We start from the raw sequence: 18333 nt of genomic DNA, 5'->3' as shown, positions 1-18333 counted from the left end.
AAAGGGGTCACTTTATTAAAAGTTACTAGGTAGGAGAGTTGGGGATGCTACCCAGAAGTTTGAAGATGAAAAGAGGGGAAGGAGAGGGAGCTAATGGCAAATGGATTCTCTTTTTTATGTATAGAAAGAAAGGAGGTTCTTAGAAAAGGAGGTGGGGAGCCAGGATAAAAAAAAAAAGTTTGGAACATTTTCTGTGGGGAGTAAGATAGAGAATAAATTAGGAGTAAAACTATTGCCTTGCTCTGTTCGGGTGCCTGGTTTCCTCTAGTTCTAATCAGTAACACATGAATAGGAACATAGGAGATAGATTGTTTGCATACTTCAGGGTTTGCAAAGGATAAGTAGCATTAGAAAAAGGGGAAAAAGAAATCAAAAGAAGAGAAAAGTGTAGGTTTTATGGAGAGTCAGCATAACAGAGTGGATCAGCATTGGTGAAGTTTTTCTAGTTTGTGTGCCCAAAATGCAAATTGAAGCTAGTCCCCCCCCAAACCCCACTGCTTCTACTCCACCACACCACATTACCTCATGAAGTGGAGAGAGGAAGTCCTTGCTTTGGGTGACAGGACAGAGGGACGGAGCATTCAAAAAATGCCCTTGGATACTTGGAAGACGGTGAAAGGAGAAGCTGACAGGAGCCAGCCCCTGCAGAAGTATCAATACTTTGCCAACCCTGGAGTGGATCAAGTCCTGGTCTTGGGGCTAAGAGTTGGATTCAGACCTTTGCTCAGATACTCAGTTGTGTGACCCTGAACAAGTCATTTAACTTCTCTTATTCTCAGTTTACTCATATGTAAAATATCCTCTATGATCCCTTCAAGCTCTAAATTTATTGTCATGTCTGTCTGCCCTTAGATCCAGCAATAGCACTGTTGGGTTTGTACCCCAAAGAGATAATAAGGAAAAAGACTTGTATAAGAATATTCATAGTTGTGCTCTTTGTGGTGGCAAAAAATTGGAAAATGAGGGAATGCCTTTCAATTGGGGAATGGCTGAACAAACTGTGGCATCTATTGGTGATGGAATACTATTGTGCTCAAAGGAATAATGAACTGGAGGAATTCCACGTGAACTGGAATGACCTCCAGGAATCAATACAGAGTGAGAGGAGCAGAACCACTAGAACAATGTACACAGAGACAGATACACTGTGGTACAATTGAACGTAATGGACTTCTCCATTAGTGGTAATGTAGTGATCCAGAACAACCTGGAGGGATCCATGAGAAAGAACACTATCCACATTCAGAGGAAAAACTGTGGGAGTAGAAACACCGAAGAAAAACAACTGCTCAATTACATGGGTCGATGGGGATATGATTGGGGATGTATGTAGACTAAATGATCATCTTAGTACAAACAACAACATGGAAATAGATGTTGATCAAGGATACATGTAAAACCCAGTGGAATTATGGGAAGGGGTGGGAGGGAGGGAAAGCATATGATTCTTGTAACCAAGGAAAAATGTTCTAAGTTGACTAATTAAATAAAATTTTCAAAAAAATCAAATAAAATAAATTTATTGTCATGTAAAGTGGTTAGGAACAAATTGACATTAGGAAGGGAGGAAAGAGAAATAAGAATAGGGGTAATGGCCTATAAAAAGGATTAAGGAATAAAAGTATCAGAAGTCAAGATGAAGGAGAAGAATATGCATATTCCATTTATTTATTTATTTGTTATCAAATATTAACATTTACTATATTTTATTTAGCTGAAATGTCCTCTTAGTTGTAAAAACAATCTCCTATTACAAAAAACAATCACAAACATTAATGCATCTGAGTTTATTCCATAAATATATTAACAAAATCTCAAGCTAAACAATGTTTTAAATAGAAAAAAATACTCATTTTTAAATAGTTTGGTAAACATATTTCTATGGTTTATATATATATACACACTAGTTTTTTCTATTGAAAAGCTTTACAGTATAGGAAATCTTTCTAGAAGTTCCAACCTAGGTTGAGCATAGTTAAAGGCAAGTTTTAACTACCTTTTATAATATTTTATATGCAACTTTGGTATTATAGAAATAATTATAAGAATCAGAAAATACCACTTAGCAGTTAATAACTTCCTGCTTTGAAATATTAAGCAAATTAAATCAAATAAAAGCTCTGGTGCAACTTTACTTTAGTGGTTTAACTATGGCTAAGTTCCTTCTTTTGGCAGTGGCACCATAGGATTATAAAGAAAAAAATAAAATTATATTTCAAATCAGATTAGAAAATAAATTGGGGGCAGCTGGGTGACTCAGTGAATTGAGAGCCAGACCTAGAGATGGGAGGTCCTAGGTTTAAATATGACCTCAGACACTTCCCAGCTGTGTGACCCTGGGCAAGTCACTTAACCCCCATTGCCTAGCCCTTACCACTCTTCTGCCTTGGAACCAATACACAGTATTGATTCTAAGGTGGAAGATAAGGGTTTAGAAAGAAAAAAAAGTAAATCAAATGGCACATGAATCTTCATGTAAAAAAGACTTGCTTGTGTTAAATTACTACAATAAAAAGATGAAATTAGCTATTTTACAGTTAAATAATTTGACATGCTGTAGCAATTATTGGCACATGGTAATCACATGATGCAGTATAACAACAAATGGTTGTTATAGTTTAAATTTTATGATGCTCTGATATTCAGGTAATAACCTTATTTTTCATTTTAGTTCCTTTTCAAATTTCAAAGTGAACATCACATGTCCACAATTCAACCTTCTAAATCATATACAGTTCTGCAAGTGCAAAATCAAGATAGATTGTGACTGAATGAAATCACAGAATTTTGGCAAATCAATATAGTACTCTGTAATATAATGGAATCAAGTTTACATTGGGAGTCATATCACTTTAATTACAATGTTTGCTACAAAATTATCACTTAAGTACCAATTCAGAATGCCATTGCTTTTCAAAGCTAGTTATTTTTGTATGGATAAAAAGCTTGCATTTGGATTTCAAGTAATATAACTCTCCTTTCCATTGGAAATTATTACAACTTGAAAACTGCTTGGGCAATCATGCTAGAAAAGGTAGCATCTGCTTCATTCTAGGTAGTCTCATGAATTAAATTCTATAAAATTCAATCTTATGGAGATCTTATGCATGCCAGTTTCTTGTCAAAGTATCCATTCGGAATCTCCTTATATCTTCAAAAATATTGGAAACTTAATATTGCTTGGTATTTTGGGGTTATGTTAATTCCAGTTGATCCCATGTGTTTGGAAGTCCTATACCTTCCCCTCTTTCCATCAAAAGTTGTAGCCTTCTTCCAAGCTTATTGAATACCCATCTAAAATACAGCTGGGGGGCAGGTAGGTAGCTCAGCAGATTGAGAGTCAGGCCTAGAGATGGGAGGTTCAAATCTGGCCTCAGACACTTCCCAGTTGTGTGACCCTGGGCAAGTCACTTGACCCCCATTGCCTAGCCCTTACCACTCTTCTGACTTGGAGCCAATACACAGTATTGACTCCAAGACGGAAGGTAAGGGTTTAAAAAATAAATAAATAAAATACAGCTATGCCTTTTAAATAACAAATATTAATAAATATGCTACCATCTTGGAGAGACCCTAGTGAACCTAGTAATGTTTCATATTATCTATTATTATTTCTCTACAAATGCTGCCCCTGCCATAGGTGTCCTCATGCTTCCTCTTGCTGAAGCCGTCAACTCTTCAGTCCCAGCATTACTATAATTGCCCACTCTATTGCTTCACAGCCTTTTTTTATTAGCATTAAATGATATACTTTCCATCCGTCCTTCTAGATAACTGATAAGGATCACTCTTTTCACAATGATAACAACTTCTGAAGTCAAAATGGTCTTTCCTGGTTCTTGAGGATGTGATTCATATATGTTTCTCATCTACTGAACCATATTTGTAAATGAAATATGTGGAAAGAAAACTAGACTAACAGTTTGTGTGGGGGAGGGCCAACTGGGAGTGGCAGTTGGGTCTTGTGACTAGCACTCCTCCATACCCCAAAGAAACCTCCCATTTATCCCCATTTTTCCCAATCTTATTTCCTTTCCCAATAAATATTACAGTTTTTGGCAGAGCCAGCTAGGTTTTCCAACCTATTTTTGTTAAGAATTTGAGAAAAGGAAGCAACTGGAGGTTTCAGAGAAGTTGGGCCTGCATACATTTCAAAAGCCTGTGTGACTGTGAAAAGTAACCATTTTGAGAGCAGTGTTGAGTGCAACTAATCTGCCTAGTAATACCACACCCAAAAGAAACCACTCCTCCTGAAGGGAGGAGGGGACTCTTTTTTTTTTTTTTGTATTTTTTGAGAGCTGCCAAATTTTTATTTACTTGTGAAAATTATTTTCTTTATTCCTGATGAATACAACACTTCGTGCATGAGAGGGACACTCAAATTACTTCATTTCTGACACAGCTCTTGTCTACTAAAGGAATATGCAGTTTCCTACAACTAGAATATATTTTTTAATTTATAGATTTATTTTTTATATTATATACATTTATAGCTTACCCTCACTTGGTGAGAGGTTTCTTGTAAAAACTGAAATATTTAGTAAAGCTAATAGTACAGAGACCACATATAAAAGTTCATACAACATTTCACATTTATAGAGTCCTCTTGCCTCCTTATTTTCTTTTTTTAATTTTTAATTAATAATTTTTTGATTATTAATTAATTAATTAATAATTAAACATTATTTTATTTGGTCGTTTTCATACATTATTCACTGGAAACAAAGATCATTTTCTTTTCCTCCCCTAACCCCCCCTTTCCCTCTCCCATAGCCGACGCATGATTCCACTGGTTACCACATGTGTTCTTGACTCGAACCCATTTCCCTGTTGTTGGAATTTGCATTATAGTGTTCATTTAGAGTCTCTCCTCAGTCTTATCTCCTCCAACCCTGTAGTCAAGCAGTAGCTTTTCATCGGTGTTTTTACTCCCACAGTTTATCCTCTGCTTGTGGGTAGTATTTTTTATATCCCTGCAGACTGTTCAGGGACATTGCATTGATACTAATGGAGAAGTCCATCACCTTCGATTGTACCACAATGTATCAGTCTCTGTGTACAATGTTTTCCTGGTTCTGCTCCTTTTGTTCTGCATCACTTCTTGGAGGTTGTTCCAGTCTCCATGGAATTCCTCCACTTTATTATTCCTTTTAGCACAATAGTATTCCATCACCAACATATACCACAAAGGAGGAGACTCTTAAAGGGCCAGACTTAAAAACATTTTTTCTGTTGCAAAAGGCTTTTCAAGATACAAGGCGGCAAAGAAACTATTACTTGCCATGGGTTATCTAGCCTGGATTGCATATTTCTTGTATATGTTTTACGACTAGTTGTTTGTCACGATTCCGGATTTTATTTATTTTCTGCTTAGCATCTACGAAACTTTACAATGACTGAATATAAGTATGTATCGCTTGATTTCATTCATTCCCACATATGCTGGAGCATTTTTCATAGTAACCAAATTATATTATGCCCTAAAAATAGGTGTGCATCTAATTTTTGGGAAAAAAGCAAAAGATAATGAAATGGCTGTGATGATTTTAGCCATAAAAGAGGAGATGATGCAACTAAAGGAAATGATTAAGCAACTGAGTGAAGAGAAACAATGTGGCAAAGGTATTAACACACAAGACATACCTAAAAATAACAATGTAGTTCAGCAAGAAAATACAGATGGGGCTGAAGGTGGAATACCAATATTGCCACTAAGAGATCAAACAAGCCTACAACCAGATAGCGGCATAATTCATATTAAAACACATAAACCATTTACAACAGCTGACCTTGAAAGTCTGAAAAGATGGATGCCTTCCTGGTTTTCAGAACCGATGAGATGTTTAAAAGAATTTAAAAGAGCAATTAGGCTTTATGATCCAGATTTCCAGGATACTGAAATTCTTCTCTCAGAATTATTTTCAAAAAGGGAAAAAACAACAATTCATTGATGAAACAAGAAAAAATCCAAATTTAACATCATGGCCAGAGGAAGGAATAGACTTAGAGTTATCTAATAACGAAAATCTACGTTACCTAAGAAAGGCCAGAGAAGACTTATTAGAGGCAGTGAAAAGTTTTTCAAAAAGACCAGATACTTGGGGAAAATTTGAGAGATTGAGACAGGAAAGTGGGGAACATCCATCAAAGTTCCTCGATAGAGTTATTGAAGTAGCAGAGGATGTGCTTGGATTTGAAAATTTAACTGAACAAAATCTCCAACACATAAGGAGACAATTTGTGAAAGGCAGTAACACACCTATAAGATCATATTTCAAACTTCAATGCCCAGATTGGGAAACACTAAGTCTGGAAGATTTAAGAAAAACTGCAACTTACATATTTTCAGGTCATAAAGAAATGCTAGAGGAAAAGAATGAAATAATAAAAGACCTTAAAGCCAAGCTCAAGGAGGCAAATAACTCAAGTAAATATAAAGAAATTGAAGAAATAAAAAATCTAGCCACTCTCCAATCATACAAACCCACAAGAAATTACACTCAAAGCAATCAAAGGAGAAATTTACCCAGATGTTTCCTCTGTGGAAAAATAGGTCACATGGTTCGAGACTGTTATTTAAAGGCAAAATTATTCCAAGCTAATAACAAACCAAGGTCTTGGAAAAGCAATGTAAAGTATAGCAGCAATAATACATAAACAAATGCAAAATGTTGTGATTGTAATTGCAAGAAATCATTGCAAGCACCAAATTTAGAAACCATGGAGAGGTACATCCAACAGGGAGCGAAACCACGTTATTCGCAAGTAGTCTCAGGTGCTGCCAAACAAAGTCAGTTATGAAGCCAGGTGCATGGGGTAACATCAAAAAGGAAAAATGGGAAAGGAAAAAGGAAAAATGAAAAGGAAGGAGAATGTATGCAAATAGAACTTGAGGTTCCAAAAGCACAAAATAAAACCAAAGAACAGACAGAAGAAGAAATCCAATTAGATAATGATGTAACAGAGATTAAAGAGAAAATTTTTGGAACACTAGAACAAGCTACAAAGAAAGAGGAAGAAACAGAACTGGCAACAGTCTGTAATACACAAACTGAAAATGAATTAATTGAAGCACATGAACTAACAATAGAAGTGTCCAATGGGGAGGAAAATGCAATAACAGAGAACATTCAAATTAGCAGAGCTCCTGGAGACAATGGCATGGAAAGCAGGGATTATATTACAAAAGAAAATACCAGTGACATAATAGAAAAGTCAACCTTAAATCCTTATGCAGAAGAATTCCAACTGATAGTAACTGCACAAAAAAAAGCAAACGCAAACATTGTTATGCCATCCTTAAGTCTCCATGATAATGCAATTCTATTGCAAACTGATGAAGAATTGCAAAATGAATGTTCAAAGCAACAAGAAAAGTCTGTAGATGAAGAACAAAACTGGGATTTGAACAAAATAGAAATAGAGGCACCTAGGGTCCAAGTGTGCCAACAAAATGAGAACACAGAACCAAGGATCATGATAAAAGTGGGTAATGAAATCTACCCAGCTCTTATCGATACAGGAACAACTAAATCTGTTTTAAAAACATCTCCCGAAAGCCAAATCACAAGTTACATACAAATAATGGGGGCTACAGGGAAAAAACATAGAGTACCAAAACTAAAATCAAAAATGGTAACACTAGGACCCCTAACAACAGAACACACATTCTTGTTAATCCCAGAATGCCCAATTAACCTTCTTGGGAGAGACTTTTTGTGTAAAATTGGAGCAACTATTCAATGTGATAAATCGGGGAAAATCTTTCTACATCTACCCAAAGACTCTTTAAAACATTATCCATTGCTGTTCATGGGGCAAGTGGATGATGAACAAGTTCAGAATGAAGGTACAATATTTGAAATACCAAGTGATATACCCAAAGGACTTTGGGCTACACATTCTTCAGATGTAGGGATTCTAAAGTCAGCAACACCAGTAAAAGTAGAAGTTAAAGAAGGGACACCACCAAGGATACCACAATACAAACTAAGTAAAGAAGCCATCGATGGAATCAACCCAATTATCCAAAGCTTGTTGGATCAGAAAATTTTAATCCCAACAATTTCAGAATATAATACACCAATAATACCTATAAAGAAAACAAAACTTGACTCTGACGGAAAAGTTCAGTGGAGACTGGTCCAAGATTTAAGGGCAGTAAATAACTTTGTGAAAAAGTCCCATGCAGTCATTCCAAGCCCATCTAAAATAATTTCAGAAATCCCAGGTAACTCTAGATATTATACTGTTGTTGATCTGTGTAGTGCTTATTTTAGCATTCTAATTGCAAAGGAAAGGCAAAAAATCTTTGCTTTCACTTGGAATGGGACTCAGATGACACGGGGAAGATTACCAATGGGATTCTGTGATAGCCCAACAGCATTTTGCCAAATCTTGCAACAAGATTTACAGAATATCAGATTTAAGGAAAGCAAAATTGTGCACTATGTGGATGACATACTTCTTGCATCCCCATCTGCTAAAGTTTGTTACCAGGACAGTAAAAAACTCCTCCTAGAGCTATATAAGAAAGGTCACAAAATTTCCAGATCAAAACTACAATGGGTCATGCCTAAAGTGGAATACCTAGGATTTATCTTGCAAAAGGGGAAGAGAAACATTTCCAAGAAAAGAGTAGAAGACATACTGAAGCTCAGTGTGGCAAAGACTAAGAAACAACTGAGAGCCTTTTTAGGAGTGACAGGTTTCTGTAGACAATGGATCCCAGGCTATAGCCAAATAACAAAATGCCTTATGGACTTAACCAAAAACACAGTCACAGAACCTTTGAAACTAATGAAAGAGCATCTCCAAGCCTTGGCACAGCTCAAAAAAGCAATCAATACAGCGCCAGCCTTAGGTATTCCAGACTACAACAAAGAATTCCATCTCTTTGTACATGAAGCAAGAGGCATAGCTTCTGGAGTGTTAGTCCAAACATTAGGACCCAATTTTAGGCCAGGGGCATATTATAGTACACAGCTAGATATAATTGAGAAAGGAATGATTCCCTGTTTGAGGGCAATCGCAGCCACAGCAACCATGATCCAAAAGTCATCTAATTTGGTATTAGGATCAAAACTTAATGTCTACTCTGCACACCAACTAGAATCCATATTGAAGAAATGTCATTTACAAGCTTTCACACAGCAAAGACTTTCTCAATATGAAATTGTGTTTCTAAGCAACGAAAACATCACTTTAAAACATTGTCAACCATTGAATCCGGCATCCTTGATTCCAGATCTGCCGTTAGAAGGGGAACCCATACATAATTGCCAAGAAACAATATCAGTAGTAGAAAAGCCAAGAAATGATATAAAAGACTCTCCCCTGGAACAACCCGACATTGAAATGTATACCGATGGTTCGAGCAGGATAGTTAAAGGAGAAAGGTATACTGGAGCAGCAGTAGTAACACTAACAGAGACATTATGGTATGCGTCCTTACCGAAGCACGTGAGCGCTCAAGGGGCAGAGCTAGTTGCTTTATTAAATGCTTTGCAAATCAGTAAAGATAAACGGGTCAATATTTACACCGATTCCCAGTATGCATTTTCAGTAATTCATGCCACTGCAGAAATTTGGAAACATAGAGGATTTTTGACAAGTGCAGGTAAAGAGATTGCATATGCCAAGCTAATAATGCAACTTCTTGAGGCTGTACAACTTCCCAAGGAAGTGGCAATAATCCACTGTAGATCACATACAGGGGATAATGATCATGTGTCTTTAGGAAACCATAGAGCTGACATTACAGCAAAATTTGGAGCTAGAGAAGGACCTTTTCATGAATTGAGTTTCTCAATAGTTGAGCAGGTCAATCTAACTGATGCCTATAATGAGCAGAAAATTCAATCGTGGATAAAGAACTTTGGAGCAAAACAAATAAGAGGAATATGGTTTTTGCAACTAGGCAAGCCCATCCTGCCTAAAAATTTATTTTATCACGTGTGCAATGCAATACATGCACAAAGACACTGTGGAACCCAAGCTGTGATCGATTCAGTGAGACGATTTTGGACTGCACCAGGAATATCCTCATATGCCATAAGAATTTGTCAAAAATATAAAATTTGCATGCAATTCAATCAGGGAGTTTATAAGACCAAAGGCTTAGGAGGTCGTCCCTTAGCATATACTCCATTTGAGTGCATACACATAGATTTTATCAATATGCTAAAAGACAAAGGGTTTAAGTATTGCCTTGTCATCATAGACAGACTGACTAGATGGCCAGAAGTTTTTCCTTCCAAAAAGAACAACGCAGCATTTGTGGTCAAAATCCTATTAAAAGAAATCATACCTAGATTTGGGATTCCCTCAAAATTGGACTCAGACCGTTGAAGTCACTTTACTCAGTCAATATTAAATGAAATTTATAAAAATCTAGGAATACAAGCAACATACCACATACCATATCATCCCCAAAGTTCAGGGCAAGTGGAAAGATTAAATAAAGACATTAAAACATTGATAGGAAAATTTTGTGTAGAAACACACCAAAAATGGACAAACATTCTGCCATTAGTTCTGTTCCATCTTAGAACACGACCCAGTGGAGATTTGCACATCTCTCCATTTGAGATGCTATATGGACATGCAATTTGGCAAGGAAGGACTTGTAAACCAGCTTACATTGCCATGATAGGTGGAGATTGTCAATTAACAAAATATATACAAGCTTTACAGACAAGAATAGCAGAATTGCATGAAATGGGCTTGATACAACAAACAGTACCCCTGGATTACAATTTGCACAAATGAAGCCTGGAGACTTAGTATACTTAAAAAATTTCAATAGAAAATTGGCTACAGACATAAAATGGACTGGACCACATGAAGTATTGCTTACTACCCCAACAGCTATAAAAGCTGTAGGGAAAGACTCGTGGTTTCACTGTTCCCACGTGAAACCAGAAAAAGTTCAACATCACTGTAATAGACATCGAAGATAATTAGACAACAGATAGGGCTGAGAAATGGAAACAAAAACTAATTAACATAAAAAGTACAACACAAAGAAATAATAGTGACACATAATGTTCGAGACAACTTTCCAGCCCGGAGGAAAAGCAGCCCAGAGGAAAAGCAACCCAGAGGAAAAGCATCCCAGAGGAAAAGCAACCCAGAGGAAAAGCAACCCAGAGGAAAAGCATCCCAGAGGAAAAGCATCCCAGAAGAAAAGCATCCCAGAGGAAAAGCATCCCAGAGGAAAAGATTTTAAACCAGCCCAGAGGAAAAGCATCAAGAAAAGATGCTAGAGAAAAGAAACAAAGAGGAAAAGCTGAAATGGACAGCTAAGACTTTGAACTTTGTAAATGTGTTTATATAAGAAGAGAACAGATTGAAAAAATGAGACTTATATGTAAGATTGAGTGTGTTGAAATAATAAAACAAAAGTAATTTCACATATTAGGGAAATAGCATGCATCACTACCTAACATGGAAGAAAGAAGAGATCCATCAGTCAACATGAGAAGTGGAAATCTGAAGAAACTTGATAAGTATTAATTCAACACAACACTATTAGACACAAAACACAAAATCACTGACATATTGAGAGACTTTGTTTATATAAACAAGTGTCTGAAATTGTATTTATGCAAAATGTAAATATGTATATAGTTAGTTCCATAAGGTCTTAGGCAAATAGAAAAATCAATAGATATTTCTAGTTGACTGACATTATGATGTGGAACAATGTATATTGTTGTATTATATGTAAATAATTTCTGTAAATAAGATATTAGTTTTAGTTAACTTAGAGTAAGTAGTATTAGCACGAAGATTCAAATTTTTTGTAATAGTTTTGTTCAACATTTTTGTACTGAATTTAATGTAAAAACCCCAAAATTACCCTTACCCAAACTTTCCTGCTAAGATTTCCTTAGAGTAGATTTAGTAAATTGGTAACTATAATATAAATATGTGACCTTGGGAAGGTCACAACAAAAAAAGGGACAATTGTGGAAAGGAAACTAGACTAACAGTTTGTGTGGGGGAGGGCCAACTGGGAGTGGCAGTTGGGTCTTGTGACTAGCACTTCCTTCCTGCCGTGTGGGTCTTGCTTCCTGGGATTAGAGGGGAGAGGAGCTTGTTCAGCCCAGTCTGGAGTGGCATGCTCTTCTTGGTTCAGCCCAAAGACACAGGCTTTTCTGAAGGTCAGATTTGTTCTTGTTTACTTTCTGTCTATTGCTAAGATTCTGAATTAGAACAACGAGAGTAGACAGGAGTGGGACAAACCCTCTGCCAGCCTCTAGGGCCTGGCCCTATACTCTGAAGCTAAGGAAAAACTCCAATTCCAACTGGATTATTAAACTTTATATTATTTAAATTCGCAGTCAGATAAGTGGACTATCTTTTCTGATCATAGAGGGAGCTGAACTTCAGCTCAATCATTCCAGGACAAAGAGTCCTTATCGGACCCCTGCGGTTTCCTCTCAGCAGGGGGCATCTCCCTCCCTTGCCACACCAAGCAATATACCCTCTCTCCCCTTAACTCCTCATTACCCCATACAAACCTCCCATTATCCCCCTGTTTTCCAACCCCATTTCCTTTCCCAGTAAATATTAAAAATATTAGGGAATTTAAGCTCCATAAGCTCCACTGTTTTTTCTACAGGATCAACTACAGAATGTTTTTGCACAGATGTTTTAATTCTTGCTGCGCCAATAAGCAATTTTACTATAGAAAGCATTCTTCACTCTGTGCTGAGAACTCAAAGGCTATACAATTTTCCTATAGGATCTATATGTCTGGTTAATACATCAATTCCAACTACACTTGGATTCATAATTTGAATATTCCTGCATAGCAGCTGTTGTAACTGTTTTCCATGGGTAGTTAAAAATGTGCTCTGATGTCCAAATTTACATGGTTCGAGCAACCAGCAAGATGTCCAGGGAGTATTCAGAAGAATATGGTTATAATTAATAAGGCATACAGAGAAGTGGAATGTTAGGAGGTTATAGTCACAAAAGAATGTCAGAGTTTCTGATCGAGGAAGTGGAATATTTGTCATAATGGTGAGATCCAGGGTATAGCATCTCTAAGAATGAAGTTGAGTACAAAAGTCATGGGATCTGTGGAGACTGAGGAACTGGCAGCTTGGGTTGTGTGAGGGAGAATTAACAGGAAGATTGAAATCCCTTGGCATAGGAAATGGAGTAGGGGAAGAGAGAAGAGAGTGAGTACTAAATTTCTTGAGAAAGGAGTGGGAAATGTCTTGAGCACTGCTAGGCTATAGCCCCTCTGATCAGTATCGAAAAAAAATGAGTGAACTCCTAATGAGGAATAGTTGCTGAGTTTGGGTAGCAAAATTAATATGGAAGTAGCAATGGGGAGCAAGGAGTATTTCATTTCCTCCAGTATCAGTATGTTGAGAGGAGAGTGGTATGAGAGTTCATTTCAGGTTCATTCAGTTCTGGAAAAGATGGACAGAGATACATTAATATATAGGATAAACCAAGTCTCAACAAGTAATATGAGATGAAGAATTCCAGAAAGAAGGGCACATTGTCTATTATAGAACAAGAGTTTCACAGGGCACAGTTGAAAGGGTTCCTCTACTGGCTCTGTTTTGGACTCTTGAGGATTTTTGTTACCATACACCCTTGGATGTACCTTCCTCCACCTCATCTTTTCAGTTCCCTTTTGTGTGCTGTCTTATCCCAGTGGAATGTAAGTTCTGAGGGTGGAAATTGTTCTTTTTGCTTGTGTTTGTATTCGCAATACTTAGTACAATGCCTGGCACATCCTAAGCACTTAAGAGATGTGTACTACCTTGTTGTTGCCTTTTGTGGGCCTTGAGAGTGGGTAGCCTTAAAAAGGATGGGGTAACAGAACAGGAGACAGGAGTTAAGGATGGTTTATTTCTAGGAAGTTATTAAATAATAGAAGTATAAGAAGAGAAACAAAAGGGAGGAGTTTGCTAGCAATAGGATGCTCACTGTTTCCATAGGATGTTGTTCATTCATATATCTATATATAGATATGTTTGTACATGGCTATTTGCATGTTATCTCTCCCATTAAACTGAGTTTCTTGAGAACAAGGATTGTTTTTTGGGTTTGTTTAGGGTTTTTTTTTTTTTTGGTCTTTCTTTGTAACTATAGCACAGTGCCTAACATGCAGTAGGCACTTAATAAATGTCTGTTTTCCTAATTTGGCTTTCAGGAGAAGTGGTCCTTTGGAGGTGGTACTGCAGATATCAAGGCAGCTGCGAGATAAAGGCTATCAATAAAGGACTGGATTTGGAGTTGTGAAGAACTTATATTCTCCCTCATTTACTTACTAGTTGTGATTCTGAGGAAGTACCTTCCAGGGTTATTGTAAGGATCAAATGAGATAACACATATAAAACATTCTGCAAGCCTTAAGTTCTGGACACATGCTGGCTATTATTATTACCGTTAATGTTAGTAGCACTTATCAAGATCCTTGCTACCAATGGAAAGCTAGTTGTTTTTTTTTCTTCTTAATAGGGCATTCACTAAGATTTATTACACCAGGAGCAGAAGAAATCCAGCTTTCTCAAACTCAGCTCTTCATTCACCTATACCTAATAATCTTTTATTGCTTACTTAATTAACAAATACTTGTTACAATTCTAGTAAACCTATATAGCCAGATTAACTTGAGTCAATCTTAGCCCAGAATGGGCAGAAGGAATGATTTCTGTGAGAGGTAAATATATGAATTGGGCTTTTATGGGTAGATAGGAATTCAACAGGTAAAAAGGGTACAAAAAAAAGAGGACAATCTGAAAAAGGGCACAGAGAAGGGAGAGCTCAGTACATGCTTGAGAGTAGGATCTTGCCAGTATGACTACACTATCATTGCTCCCTCTTTCCCTCCTATCCTTTCATGGAAAAAAAAAATCTCTCTCTCTCTCTCTCTCTCTCTCTCTCTCTCTCTCTCTCTATATATATATATATATATATATATATATATATATATATATATATATATATATCTTTGTAACAAATATGCAAAGTAAAGCGAAACAAATTCTCCTCAAGATGCATGGGTTATTCTGCATCTTGAATTTATCACCTCTCTCTGGAGGTAGTTATCAAATGCTTCATTATCAGTTCTTTGTAATCATGGTTGGTAAAGCAGTGAATAGTTATTAATTTTTTCAAAATTGTTTCACTTTACAATGTTGTTACTGTATATTCTCTTGATTCTGCTTAATCTGTACTACTTCATAAAAGTCTTTCCAGATTTCTTGAGAATTAATCTTTCAATGCCTTTGAAATTGTGTCACCTACAAATCTATATGCTCTGCCTATCATTGTTTTCTTCATCAGATTCTAATGAATGGTATTGTCTCCAGTGTCATTGATCAAGAAAAAAGTCACAGAAATCTTGAAAGATTTTTTTTCTTTCTGTTTTTCAATTATTTGTCTTCCAGTTTTATCCTCAAATGTTCTTGGGCTTATCTTACTGATTCTATATATTTTTTCTCTACTGCTTCTTGTTGTTTCATGAGGTCATACTGCTTATAATCTTTCACCATGCTCTACTCTAAGATCTTAAATATTAGTATATATTCTAAACTTTTGTTGCCTTTAGCTGCCATGTCTGGCTCTCATTTACTTTTTCTGGGTTGTTTCTCACAACTTCACTTCACTCACTCTGCCTTCCAACCAAAATGTACTACTTACCATTTTGAGAACTTGACATTGCCTCCTATCTTGAGTACTTTACCTAGGGTCCTCCCTTCCCAGTTCTTTATCTTAGAATTCTCAGCTTCCTTTAAGGTTTAGCTCAGGGTCTTAATTTTAACTCTTTACACCTCCTAGGGAATGTCTTGCCTAACCCATGTATTCATTATCTGTCTCTCCTTCCTTAAAATTTCCTTTCCTATAAATAAGTATACTTTCCTATAAACATGTTGTATCCTTGTAACGGAGTATTGTTTTAACTCGGCTGTACAATTTTTTAAAAAGCTCACTCAAAACTGAAGCCAAAAGTGGCGTTGTCTAGTCCTGCTCTGTTGCCATATCTCTTTGAAAACTATAATCTTTCATTATTTTTATTTTGGAAAGAAGCTAGGCTGAAGGCTTTGAGGGTGCTCTGAGGTGGAGCTGCAGCGAGCCAGAAAATTTGGAATGAGTCAGCATTGGTGGTAGGGTGTTCCACTAAGGGGCTGAGTTACACTGAACTCACCACACATCCTTGTATCTGACCCCTTTTTTGGTGGACCTTCACCTATGAACATTCTTATTAACAAAAAAGATCTCTGATCAATTATATCTACCTTATCCAAATCATTGTAAGATTAATGGAAGCATTCTAAATATAGGCAACATTCTATGAAAAAGATGATGTGTCATGAAATGTCTATTTTTATATTTTAAAAAAGATTATAAGCTCATAGAGGGCAAGAACTATTTATTTTTTGCTTTCTATCCCCAGTGCTTATCACAGTACTTTGCACATTTTAGATGCTTAATTAATGCTTTTGGGATTAAATTAGACAGGCAAAGAGATAAAATGCTTGCCAGCTAAGGTGGTTTCTAGGCTCTTATAGTCTCCATTAGAGGCATCTAGGTAGCATAGTGGCCAAAGTCCTGGATCCAGAGTTAGGAAAACCTGAGGTCAACTCTAACTTCAGATACTTACTAGTTGTGTGACCCTAGGCAAGTCATTTCACCTGTTTGCCTCACTTGTAAAATAGAGATAAATAATTGCATTTACTTCCCAAGGTAATGTTTATTATTTGGTTTGCACAAGTAACCTTAAAATTTAGTAATGGTGGAGGCTGATTTACACTGGCTTTTTAGGAAATTGTGACAATTTGTCCTGATGTTTATTTTTTACATTTAAAATTTTCAGCTTATTTAAATAGGTCAGGTTGGACTTCTCTTGATTAAGTACCATATAGTCTTATTTTTATCATTTCTTCTAATTTAAGATAGTTTTTTTACCTTTAACAAGTCAATGGCAGAGAATAATTCTCAGCAGTTGTTTACTGTCTATTAGAATGTAATAAATTTCATTTTATTTTGTTTTGTTGAGGTTTGTTTCATGCTTTGCCCAGACTTCTGAATGTTCTTATAGAAAGTTTTCAGGCTTCTGAACACAATTTTCAACTTAATAATTTTTTTGCAATCCTCTTCCCTATAGTACAAAGCATATATGGATTTAATCTGGAGGGGACATTTAAATCAGTCACTACCAAAGTATGTCAGTACATATATCTTGGCTCATCAGTACATATGACTTGTATAGAGAGAGCAGAGAGACAATAAACTGAGTTCAGAATTAAAAAGGAGAGTGACATTTAGGAAATTACAAAGTGCTTTTTTAATGACCCAAAACTTCTCTCTGGAAAAAAGGGTCCATCTTTTAAGATAGTCTTCCAAAAAGTGCCATATCCACACAAAAAGAGGATTTATGGAAGAACACAGACAAGAATTTCACAGTAAATTATATTGGGTTATTATAGGCTCTGTTGGAGGAATAACAGGATCATAAATTTCAAACTTGAAATATCTTTGGAGGCCATTGACTCCAACCCTAAGCCCTCATTTTTCAGAGGAGGAAACCAAGGCACAGAGCAATTAAATGACTTATCCAGGGCCATACAGCTAGTTAAGTGTCTGAGCTCAGACTTGAACCTAGGTCTTTCTTACTCCAAGTTCATGCCCTTTCCACAACAGTACCCTCATGGATAAGACCACAGATGCACCGAAAGGTTCAGGAAGAACCGATGTAATGAAATGCCATAGTAGAAACAGTGAATTTATGTATTTTTAACACTTCAGTATATGACATGCTGCAGGAGAAAGCAGAAAAGTAATTTAATAAAGTCGGGAATGATAACGAATATTTATATAGTGCCTTAAGCGTTGCAAAACAATTTACATACACTATCTCATTTGATTTGATCCTTCCAACATTACTCTTTGACATCATTATCATTATCATTCCGTATTTTCCAGACAAGGAAACGGTGAGAGAAGGTAAGTCTCAAAGCTAGCAAGTGTAGGAGGTAGGATTCCGTTTTTCCTTACTTTGAGTTAAGCAATTTATCCACTGTAGGGCATCTGAACCAGAAGCTGGGCATACAGAAGAGATCCATTATAGAAGCAACATCATTTTGAAAACTCGGCGGATAGATTTTGAAGAGATTTGCAACGAAGGAAGATACTGAATCACAGGGGTGGTGTGAGGTGGGAGTAGAGGGAGAAGGGAAGGGGAAAGCACCAAATCAAAAGCCCTTTAGAAAGAAGAAATTAAAAGAATGACTGACCCAGCTGCCTATTTTTCTCATCTCCGTAAATGACATACTCAAGCACTGACTTAAGGCTAGATGA

The 18333-nt window shown here is 36.5% G+C and overlaps 1 pseudogene; it reads right to left on the bottom strand.

Moving 5' to 3' along the window:
• Window positions 1–3378: 3378 nt before the first annotated feature.
• On the bottom strand, window positions 3379–12882 carry LOC100617388 (PRELI domain containing protein 3B-like; annotated as a pseudogene).
• Between the last annotated feature and the right edge of the window lie 5451 nt (window positions 12883–18333).

Source organism: Monodelphis domestica, chromosome 1 (assembly GCF_027887165.1).
Source record: "Monodelphis domestica isolate mMonDom1 chromosome 1, mMonDom1.pri, whole genome shotgun sequence".
Lineage (NCBI taxonomy): Eukaryota > Metazoa > Chordata > Mammalia > Didelphimorphia > Didelphidae > Monodelphis > Monodelphis domestica.
The sequence above is the reverse complement of the archived record's forward strand: the minus strand, read 5'-3'. Positions and strand labels throughout refer to the sequence as shown.